This window comes from Trachinotus anak, unplaced genomic scaffold (assembly GCF_046630095.1).
Source record: "Trachinotus anak isolate AG129_WGS33_773 ecotype Australia unplaced genomic scaffold, CSIRO_AGI_Tana_v1 ptg000021l, whole genome shotgun sequence".
NCBI lineage: Eukaryota > Metazoa > Chordata > Actinopteri > Carangiformes > Carangidae > Trachinotus > Trachinotus anak.
The window spans coordinates 172755-183363 of record NW_027273872.1 but is presented as its reverse complement, the minus strand read 5'-3'; positions in this window follow the sequence as shown (position 1 = coordinate 183363).

Sequence of the window (10609 nt, the reverse complement as noted above, 5' to 3'; positions counted from 1 at the left end):
TGGCTGTATCATAGATTACTGTAAGGTAATATCAGCTGCAAAAAGTAAGAATATACTGTTGTAATTGCTGGCAAAGACCCATTTTGATTATTTTATGAAAACAAGGTCTTACTGTTATTTTGGATTTGCATCTGGTATTTAATGCAGCATCGTTGTTAATACATATTTGCTGCTTTGTTGTGTCTAAATAAAGTAAAAAACATGTATTGCATTGTGTGGTCATTGACATAGGAAGAATTAAATTGGAATTATCTTATCCCAAAATATAAATTTAATATTTTTTTAATAAAACTAGAATTTTAAGTGTATTTGACTCATAATATTAAGTTCTGATTGCACTACCTTTAAGTAGACTCCACAATAGTTTTCTATTGTTGATTACTTAAACCATTTAAGTGTATATAACTTTAAAATGTTAAATTCTGACTATTGAACGTTTAAGTTGACTATACTTGAACAAATTAATTTTCTCTGCTGTCAATTACTTAAACCATTTGAGGCAATCACTTGACACAAATGGATTAAGTACAATCAACTTATCCGGGTTTACAGTGTGTGCAATAATCTTTATATATCATTGCATCTGATTTAGCATTTTTCCTTACATTTGACAGCATGCTGTCACATGGTAGAATTAGACTGACTGGTTTCCTTTATGTAGGAACCAATATCTATGAAAATAGTTGTTTTATCAAGTGTTACTGTGCTTGCTATAATGCACCACCCTTTAATCTTCTGTACTTGAAAGAAGTGAAAAGAATAAAAAGCCAGTCTAATATTTTTCATGAAAAAAATTGAGAAAGAAATGATCAAAACCCGCAGCAAAACCCACACTTAGTGCAGGGCAGCTTTGGCATGTCTCTTTTCACACTGTTGTGAATAATAACATTTCTTTGTTGGGGATTATAGGTCCTTGCTACAGGGTGTTCCAAATAATTTTGCTTGTGACAGCCTGAAATGGCTTTAGTTTGTCAAATAACTACAGAGTTGCTGTCTAAGTCATGCAGTGAACATTCAAAGATCACTTTCCTCAACAGTGCAAGGCAGCTGTGTTAAGAGAGCCCCAGCACAAACTAGCTTTTCATTTCTGTTATCATGCTCCAACAGTATGGGGATCTCACTGGAGACTTGTGTGGTACAAGTTGTATTCTAGATGATATGCAGTAATCAGGCCCTTTGAGTCTCCTTCTTTCTTTCTCTCTCTCTCTCTCCAGTCTGTTTCTCCCTCTTTCCCCTGCCCTCGCTAAAGCTGGTGAGCACTCAAGTTTTGCAGTGTTTTAGCATTACATCATTCCACACGGCACACTATTAAGCTCTTGGGAGCTGGGAAGACAGCCCAGGCCTTCAGATTTGTCATAGCATTGAGCTCCATTGTTGCACTGAACAGATGAATCACATGTTGACCAAACCAGCACTAAGCTAGAGAAAATAATTAATGCACAGTCCTCTTTTTTTTTCTCTAATACAGCACATGGACAACTGGTGACAATGGTAGTCCCATGTGTCAACACTGGGGACACATATTTATTCTGCAAGGAGCATGGCCTCTATCCATCTATCCCTCCATCTGCCCATATGATATTCCATCCAGGTACGATGTCATGGCGACGCTTAGTTATGCAGTGGAATTTATTGTCTGCACTGCGGCAGATTACCATTGCTTAACATGCCACACAGGAGACTTAAAGAGGCAGCACCTTTCGCAGTGTTGCATCCTGCTGGCAACTATGTTGGAAAGCCTGAGGCATGCTGGGAAGCCTGGTCTTTATGCATGGTTTCCTGTGCTGTGAACACACATACAGCCGACAGTAGAGAGGAGAAGAGGGACACAGAACATATTAAACCAGTGGCATTCACTATCTACTTCGGTACTATATTCACATATTTTGTTTTATTTGCTATTGTTATTTTAATTTTTAATCTATTTTAGTTTTTCTGATGACTGTATGTAGTGATTTATTACATGCCTTGATTTATTAAGGTGAGTCTACTTTAGCTTATCCATTGACTATTGTAAATAGTAATTAAAAGCCAGCTCACATGCACTACTCTGTAGAAAAAAGTTTTCTTTAGTTAACTTGCTAAAATGTGATGTGCTTAGGACCAGTCAGGGGAAACATTATGTAATGATCAGGTATACAAATCCACTATTTACTAGGTCAATATCTTGTGTTTAATTCAGCCAAAGCAGCCTTCATGGCTAGTAACTTGATACATTTTAGTATTCCTGCCAACTCCACTCACATAACAAAATACAGATTCAACCTAAATAATTTAACATCTCTGCACGTCAAACAGGGGTATCAGCCATGAGCCTCAGGATGAATGTGAAGGGAAAGTTCTTTACCAAGCTAAAGGCTATGTAACAAAAGACTTAGGCTACTTGGAGTACAAGAGCTTTTCCTGCAAAAAAAATGTGTAGTAAGATGAGAATTAATCTTTTGAAGTTGTTATCTGCATGCGTAGACTATCAGATTCAGACACCAGGCTATAGGAGGATAAGAAAGGTTCGGCTTTTGTCCACCGTGGGCAATCCTCCTGGCAATATGGCTACTGTGTGGGTTTTGCTTGTGTACTGCTGATTGCCTGGGGTTAAGCAAGAAACAAAATGCTCTAAAAATTGATTAAATCAGCCCTGGTGTCTCTCTGTTCAGATCACATCTGTAGGTAGTTATAGACTATTGCCTACAGCTGAAACACTGTAGCAGAAGTGTTCAGTTTTATAATATCACTTCACTATTCCTGCATATTATTATTACTGTATAACTTTCATTTTTTCTTGGTAAAGAGGATACTCAGTAATACTTTTACAAATGGTCACTCAAACACATGGGGCCCTTCTGTCATTGTGGTGGTGCACACATCACGTTAAACTACAACTCCAATGTTACACACATCCACTGCAGTAATATGTATGACAAGAGGAACATTACGTCACAGATTAGTCAAATCAAGTCAGTTTATCCATAATCATCTCATTTTACTAAAGTGTCATCATGTTTGGATTGTCCTCTCCTCCACAGTCCCGGGGTCAGAAACAGAGCTGCTGCCTGCTGCTGTCTTATATAGGAGCAGCAGTCACCTGCACAGGTGTGCTGATGGCAGATGATACCATGTTTAACTGGGTCATGGGTTATGTTGCTTAATTTGTTAAATTATAATGAGACTTTGGGATATTTAAGTAATGTAATTGGTAAATTGTGTTTTCTTTGATAAGTTATATTAGTTGGCATCAGAACTGGCAGTAGAGTTGCATATTGAGGGAAATAGAAGATAACTGATTTAAGTGCATTGTTATTTGGTCCAGGGGGGAGGGGCTTAGCAGTTATCAGCCTCTGGCCAACAAGGCTCTGGAGGAGGAGTGTGAGGCTGTCTGAGTGTGGCTGGGAACCAGGCAGGTGTCTTCTGCAGGTGTATATATATATTTCCTGTGGACGTCCAAAATGTACATAAAAGCACCTCAATTTACTTTTGTGACTCAAGCCATCTTTAGTTTCCAACACAGCTGAACCATGTTTTTTGTGACAGTTGTTCTAATCCTGGTAGGACTTTCCTGAGAAAATCCCTTGGTGCACAGGAACTAATATATTTTACTTTACTAAACAGAAGAAGAAGATAGGGTAGTGCAAAAGCAGTAAAAACACAACAGCACCAGTTTTTACACCTACTACAAACTCATCATCAAAAGCAGAGTCTCTGGGCAGTGCTGTACAGGAGTACAATAAGATGGTACCAAAGATGATGCCAGGAAAAAGCCACTAAACTGTAGTAAATTTTATGACTTAAGCAGTAATTTCCTGTTAACATTTACTGTCTTAAAAATTATTTGGCACAAGATGTGTTCATTAGAAACCAAAATATCAACAGGTCAGTCAGTTTAATAGTGAGCCAAACAGCTGCCTCAACATTTATTCCATGAAGTTCACTAACCTGATGTTATAGTTATGCCTTTTTTCAATTAAAACAATTTAGGGTTACTGAGATATGCAGCAAAGTAGAACTCACATTTACAAACATTACGTTTATGTGTTGATCACGATGAGCTGTTTAAAACAATCAGAGATGGACAGAGTACTCGACCCCAGTACTTGAGTAAGAGTACAAATACTACCGGTCAAAATTTACTCCGTTACAAGTAAAAGTAGCTCAGTCTAAATGTTACTCAAGTAAGAGTAAAAAAGTACTTGCTTTTAAAGGTACTTAAGTATCCAAAAGTACATGCTTTTAAATTTACTTTAAGTAAAAGTAAGAGTAAGAGTAAACTTCTTATTTTTCACATCAATGAATTACTATAATTTTTTCTAAATGAATTTAAGGACCTTTTAACTCTTGTTTCTGAGAATTAACTCTTTGAAACCACCTGCACTGATGTGCCTGCTTTTAGAACCACAAAGTTATATAAAGCCTGCAGAAACACCTATAAGAACAAATACAATGAATGGGATCATAAGAGGACAGCAGATGTTGCAGATGCAGTGTTTATTAACAATCATTAAAATTGTAACCAAATGAACCTGCACCGTCCAACTAACTCTCTATCATTTAGCTAAGTTGGGAACTGGAACCCCCTCAAAGACCAATGTTGTCCCCAGACCACTGGTTGAGAACCACTGCTTTACAAAAAATTACATCTCTGCTTTCAATAACTCAATGTTGAAGTCACTTGACTTTCCAGGAAGGACATGTACCAGTACAATATAGGAGCACAACAAACTCTGTCTCCCCATGTCTGTCTTGTCTGTCTCCGTGCCTGTCTCCCAATGTCCGTCACCCCATGTCTGTCTTGTCTCCCCATGTCTGTCTTGTCTGTCTCCGTGCCTGTCTCCCAATGTCTGTCTCCCCATGTCTGTCTTGTCTTGTCTCTTGTCTCTATTATCCGCTTTTACGTAGATCCCAGTGGAGAGCGTGCACTGTGATAGGTTTCATTCTTTGACAAACACAGCTTGTGTCCAATAGTATTTTAGAATAAAAAAAAAAATTTCCAAAAAGAGCAGACCTGAAAGTAACGTTTTCAGCCTTCCTCGAAATTTACTCGAGTAAAAGTAAAAATATTTGTCTTGGAAATGTATTCAAGTAAGAGTAATAAGTACCAAAGAAATCTAATACTCAAGTAAAGTACAAATCCTCTGGATATGTACTTAAGTACAGTACTCAAGTAAATTTACTCCGTTACTGTCCACCACTGAAAACAATTTATACTTTATTTTGTCACCATAAGAGCCACTATAGTGCTTCTACCTGTACAAATCATATTTATGTCAATAGCAAGCAATTGTATGCATTTAGTATTTTCTAAATCAGTTTTGACACTGCACCGTAATGTTCAATGCACTGCAGAGTGGGGTATTAAATCCTCCTGGGCCACAGCTACAAACAAAGGAAGTTAAAGAATTCAAACTAATGAGCAGCTATTCATTAACATAGGGTTAAAGCAAAAAGTATAGAAAATACCTCTAGTAGTATCAGAATCACCGGAACAGAATCTAAAATAAACATTGTGAGTGAGCTAATTTGTGTACATCACTGAAAAGTAGCAGACAGCTTTAAAAAATCCCATTGTGCTACACTGGGCTTGCAGCATTTCTGTATGTTTGTGTTTTCTGTTTTTGCAGTTGGCCACATTTGTCTAACCTCATTTCACCGTGGTCCATAATATTCTCAGCCTGCATCCTTCAGACATCTGACATGGCTGCATAAACCTGACCCAGAGCGGTGGACATTTGTTGACTCTTCATCCATTCAAAGGCTGTCTATTATGGCCCTGGATGACAGATGTAGATATGGCAGTGCACTCCCTCAGGCTGGAAAGCATGAGGGCTAACCTTCCTTACAGCTGAAGTAATGGTCCACACCTTTAATTGTCGTGGGCTGTTCATCTTCACTAACAATAGCAGTAAGCAATGGGTCTGGAAAAGAAAGGCAGTCGTGTCTGACAAAGGAAGTGATTTAGTTCTGGAGGTAATTCATAAGTGGGTGTTGCAGGGGCAGCAGTAATGTGCTGAGAGAAAGATCGTATGGGGTAAGAGGCGTAGCAGACACAATAGTGGCACACAAGCAATGCCAGATGTATTTTTTTTTTTCCACCATTGCAATGATTTATCTGAAAAAAGAATAAGTAAAATGTATATTGTGTGTGTCCTTCAAGGAGCTAGGCCTTGTGTTATTGAAGTGGACATGATGTTCTCTGAATTATGGATGCTGCAAAGGCTTCAAAAGTGAGTTGGAGAAATGCAACTTTGTCATTATGGTTGTATCAGTCAGGAAACAAACAACACATCTAATTTAAAGAATTGGGCTGTTTACATATGTGATCTTTTTCAGGTTTTGATGTTTCCTTTTTATTCCATTTGATGTCAAGACATTATTTGATGCATAACTTTCAAAAGTCTTCTTATAGTTGTGTTCTTCTTTATTCTGCCCAGCCTTCCAAAGAGGCAAAGCTGCCATGAAAAAAAATATGCCATTGATGGGTCACTGGTTTACTGTCTGAATTAGACACATAAAATAAGGAATAGACAAGTGTAGTTACTAAATTAAAGCATGTTTCCTGGGAAAGTTGAGGCCCATTAAAATGATAAATTGCATGGTGTATGCAAAAGGATGCTTTACACTCACAAAACAGTCTAATTGCATTCATTCCTGTGAGAAGTCCACAAATGTTGAATCTAGATTCTCAGGCGTACTGGCAGCAAGCTGCTAGACAGCAGATGACTTGCTTCAAACGAGTAGCGAGGAGGAGGGATGTAAAATCTTGACAAACAGTGAGAGCCAGTGTCCACATCATCTCTCACCCCTGACAGGCTTCCCCATGCATGAATTCAAAGCTGGTAAAACCATGGCTGGATTCATTTTGATCTGACATCCATCATGTAGATCAGTGTTGTGGCTTCACTGTAGTGTGTCCACGATAAGATGTTTTGGCAATCGGCCCATGACATCTGTTAGAGCCAGTCAAGAGAAACTGGGACCAATTTGGCATTTCTGTCACATATTATTATTGTTGGCTTTAAGCACTATTCATTCATATTAGAACAGTCACACAAGCTAAAAAATCATACCTTAATGCAACTGGACAGCAGTTTGCAAGTAAATGCAAGTAAATTTAAAACCATATTTTCTGCATATGAACCTTACCATGTTGATTTTTTGGGGTGTGATTGCATCAGATTGTGTGGTTGTGTAATATGTTCAGATTTTTTTTTTCTTTAGCCTTGGGAGGCTTTGCAAATTGGGAAATTGAGAGGGATTGCACAAGTGAAATTTCTTTTTCTTTTCATTTGTCCAAAGGAACCAGTAAAAGCCTTGCAGCCAGTTGCCTGGGGGTAAATTAGTTTTGTGTTCTACTTTAAAGCCACTGAGAAATAAACTACATGATATGCTGCAATATTAATGATGATATGAGATACAGTCCAGGGCTCTGTGATAACCAGCCCTGCTTATACTCTTGTATTCTCTTAATACTGGCAATGATATTTAACCATACAGTGATCTAGGTGATAGCAGTGTCTGAATCTGCTTAAAAAACCAGTCTCATAGCTGAGGTATACTAAGTACATAGTATAGTAATTACTAGCAGTATTTCTGTAGCAGCCTGTATGGCTGAAGCATGGCGATGTGTGTGGAAGGCGTTAGGCAGATGGGATGTGTCTGATATCTCTCACTCAACATAATGAGACGAGAATGTGCTTCACCAATCTTAGGGCCCGTCTGATGGCAAGAGACACAGTGCCCACTCATACGGGAGGGATCTTTCCCCTCTTCAAAGATAATGAGATGACAATGTATTCAACTATCATTAGATAGAGACAGGGTTTGGGGGGAGGATGGAGGGAGAAACATTCTACAGCACTTGTCTGCTGCCTTTGATCAGACAAGAAAAGCAACTGTCATTCTTTGTATCAGTGCTAGGCTCATGAAAACTCAGCTGACTACTTCATCACCAACGGTGTCACTAAAAGGTTTGCAGTGTACTTCCTCAAGCAGGTGATTTCTCAAGTTCACCTGGATTGTTGAGCTGAACAGGAACACACACACCTCTGTGGTTAGATACAGTCCTGCCGCCCGTATGATGTGTTAAATCTTTGTCAGTCCCTGAATTCAGACAAAAAAACGTTTTGCCATCACCTGGGAAGAGAAGACACAATGTTTTGCCTGATCTGGCACTGCACTGCAAGATTGCAAAAGTGCAGTGTTGTCAGGCTTATTTAAACAGGCTTGATGACACCATCTTGTCCTAAGTTGACAGTTTGTTGGTACTTGTAGAGGGCTCCGTCTTGCCTTTTGTCCCCGTGGTGAAAATGATCCTTCGCATGCAGTTTTTTTTTTTTTTTTTTTTTTTTTTAAATTCTCAGTCTTTCATAGAACACTGTGTTTTGACAAATAAACCAACCAAATCTTTTTCTTTCTTTCTTTTTTTTTAATTTCAGGCGCTCTTCAGTGAGCATTAGGCCACCTGATCTATGCTGAAGTTCTGAGACTGTATTCTGACAGCAAACAATTATGCAGTGCTATCATTTAGCTGGCAGATGAAAAATGTGCTCAGAGAAATCCAAATTTCTGTGCCTGTAACATGTTATCTTTGTAATACAATGATTTTTAATTCATGAAAACTGTCATTGCCCCTAAATCCAAAAATATGTATTATATAAGAAAGACACCCTGGTACATATATGTTACATATTCACAACCGACAATCAATATAGTACAATGCAACTCATGTTGTGCTCTTACATCTTTCTCTCATCAGTTTCCATCTCTCACTGTCACAAAAAAGAATGGGGGAAAAAAACGCTTCCTCACTTCCAAAAAAAAAAAAAAAAGATATCAAAAAGAGGCTGTGAGCAAAGCTCAAAAATAGAACAATCTGTCTACATTTGTCACACAATTATGAGAGATTGTTCAGACTTTTGTGATGCCAAAATCCCCTTCAAACCTGATAAATCATCTCAAGTCAGAACTCATCTTGTTCGTAGGCTTTGTGCTCACTTAAAACTCAGCAAGATGCTCATTTAAAAGTAAGAGAAGGTGACGCCTTAACATCCAATTTCCCAACATTTCATCATCGTGTCTCAATAATTATGCAGGGTTATCAGCACAAGTATTTGTCCTTGGAATTCTTAATGCCGGTTGACATTTATTTTGAACAGGAATGGTATTGGAGATCTTTGATTTGCCGTTTGTGGCGGTAAGTGTGGTTTAATACATCCTCTAAAGTGCAACAGCACCCTCTCTTGATAATTTATGATATGATTACATCACCATGAAGGAGCACACAGTGTACACTGAACAGCCACAACATGAAAAGCAGCGACTGGTTTTCACACATACACATGTATATATCTTCATTGATCAGCTGTTGGCATTTTCTAATTTAAGTATGATCACAATGTCTCTGTCATCAGAAGTTGTGTTAGTTTCCATGATATAATAAGACTTCAGCCATAGCTCAGTTGCTATGCACAAGTACTGTTGGAAAAAGTCATGCATACATTGACCATGAATGTTCTGCCAGGTACATATTTCACATAAATTTACTCCCAAAGCATATTTTCCTTATGTGAAATATCAGTATGATTATAATTTAAAATTTTTGGGAAATGTGTTTCAATTGAAAAAAAGCCAGTGGAAATGCCCTGAGTGTTTTCCTCTATGTAGGAAGCCACATGACAGTCACAAGATAGTAACAGGGCAACAAACAGGCAGGTAAGGACAACTTTACAGTAATGTCCAGAGTGTGTGTGTTTGTGTGTGTGTGTGTGTGTGTGTGTGTGTGTGTGTATGTGGCAGCCAGCTCACTCTGCTGTTAAACTCTAGCTTATTCAGTATAATGGGTTTTTACCCTGTCGTGCTTACATTATACTATCACTGATCAGTGACAGTATTAAAACTGGTCACTAAAAACTACCCCATACCTGCTCTTTATTTATTATTTTCTTTAGTATTTAGTTTATTAAAACTTATCCTCCAACTTGTCTGTTTCTCGTTGTTTTCATTTCTTCCTTTACATTGGTTCTGGATTTAAAAATGGAAGTCACAATGGGATATAGAATTTTGTTCAAATTCATTCAGCCTTTGAAACATTAAACAAAATGGAGTCATTAAATGCATGTTTTGCATTTTGTGGATTTAGCTGAATAACCTCAAATATCTCTTATTAATTATTTCTTATCATTTTGGGAGTAGACATCATGTTTTATGGTGGTTATTTACAAATCAAGAGTAGAATTAGCTATTTTGTGATGTATTGTGTTGATTTATTTTGTTTTTAATTACTTTAGTGATAATCTCAGTATATCATTCATGGTTCCCCAAATGTGCAATATAGGGAAGGCATATTAATCAACATTCTGAGAGGAATTGAGGTTCCTATTTATGATATTTTACTTCTATATCAGCTAAAACAAGTGTCAGAGGTGTGACACAATATTTCCAAATTATCATATTATAAATCCCAGTGCTGCAGCAGTCAAAAACATGTAGTATTGTAATATTATACGATAAATGCATTTTTCTTGGGTCCTTTAGGTGTTGACTTTGAGGTGGTGTATTGCATCATGCTCATCACATGTTGCTGACTCTCTCATTGTTTTACACTGTGTGTTTTTAACTG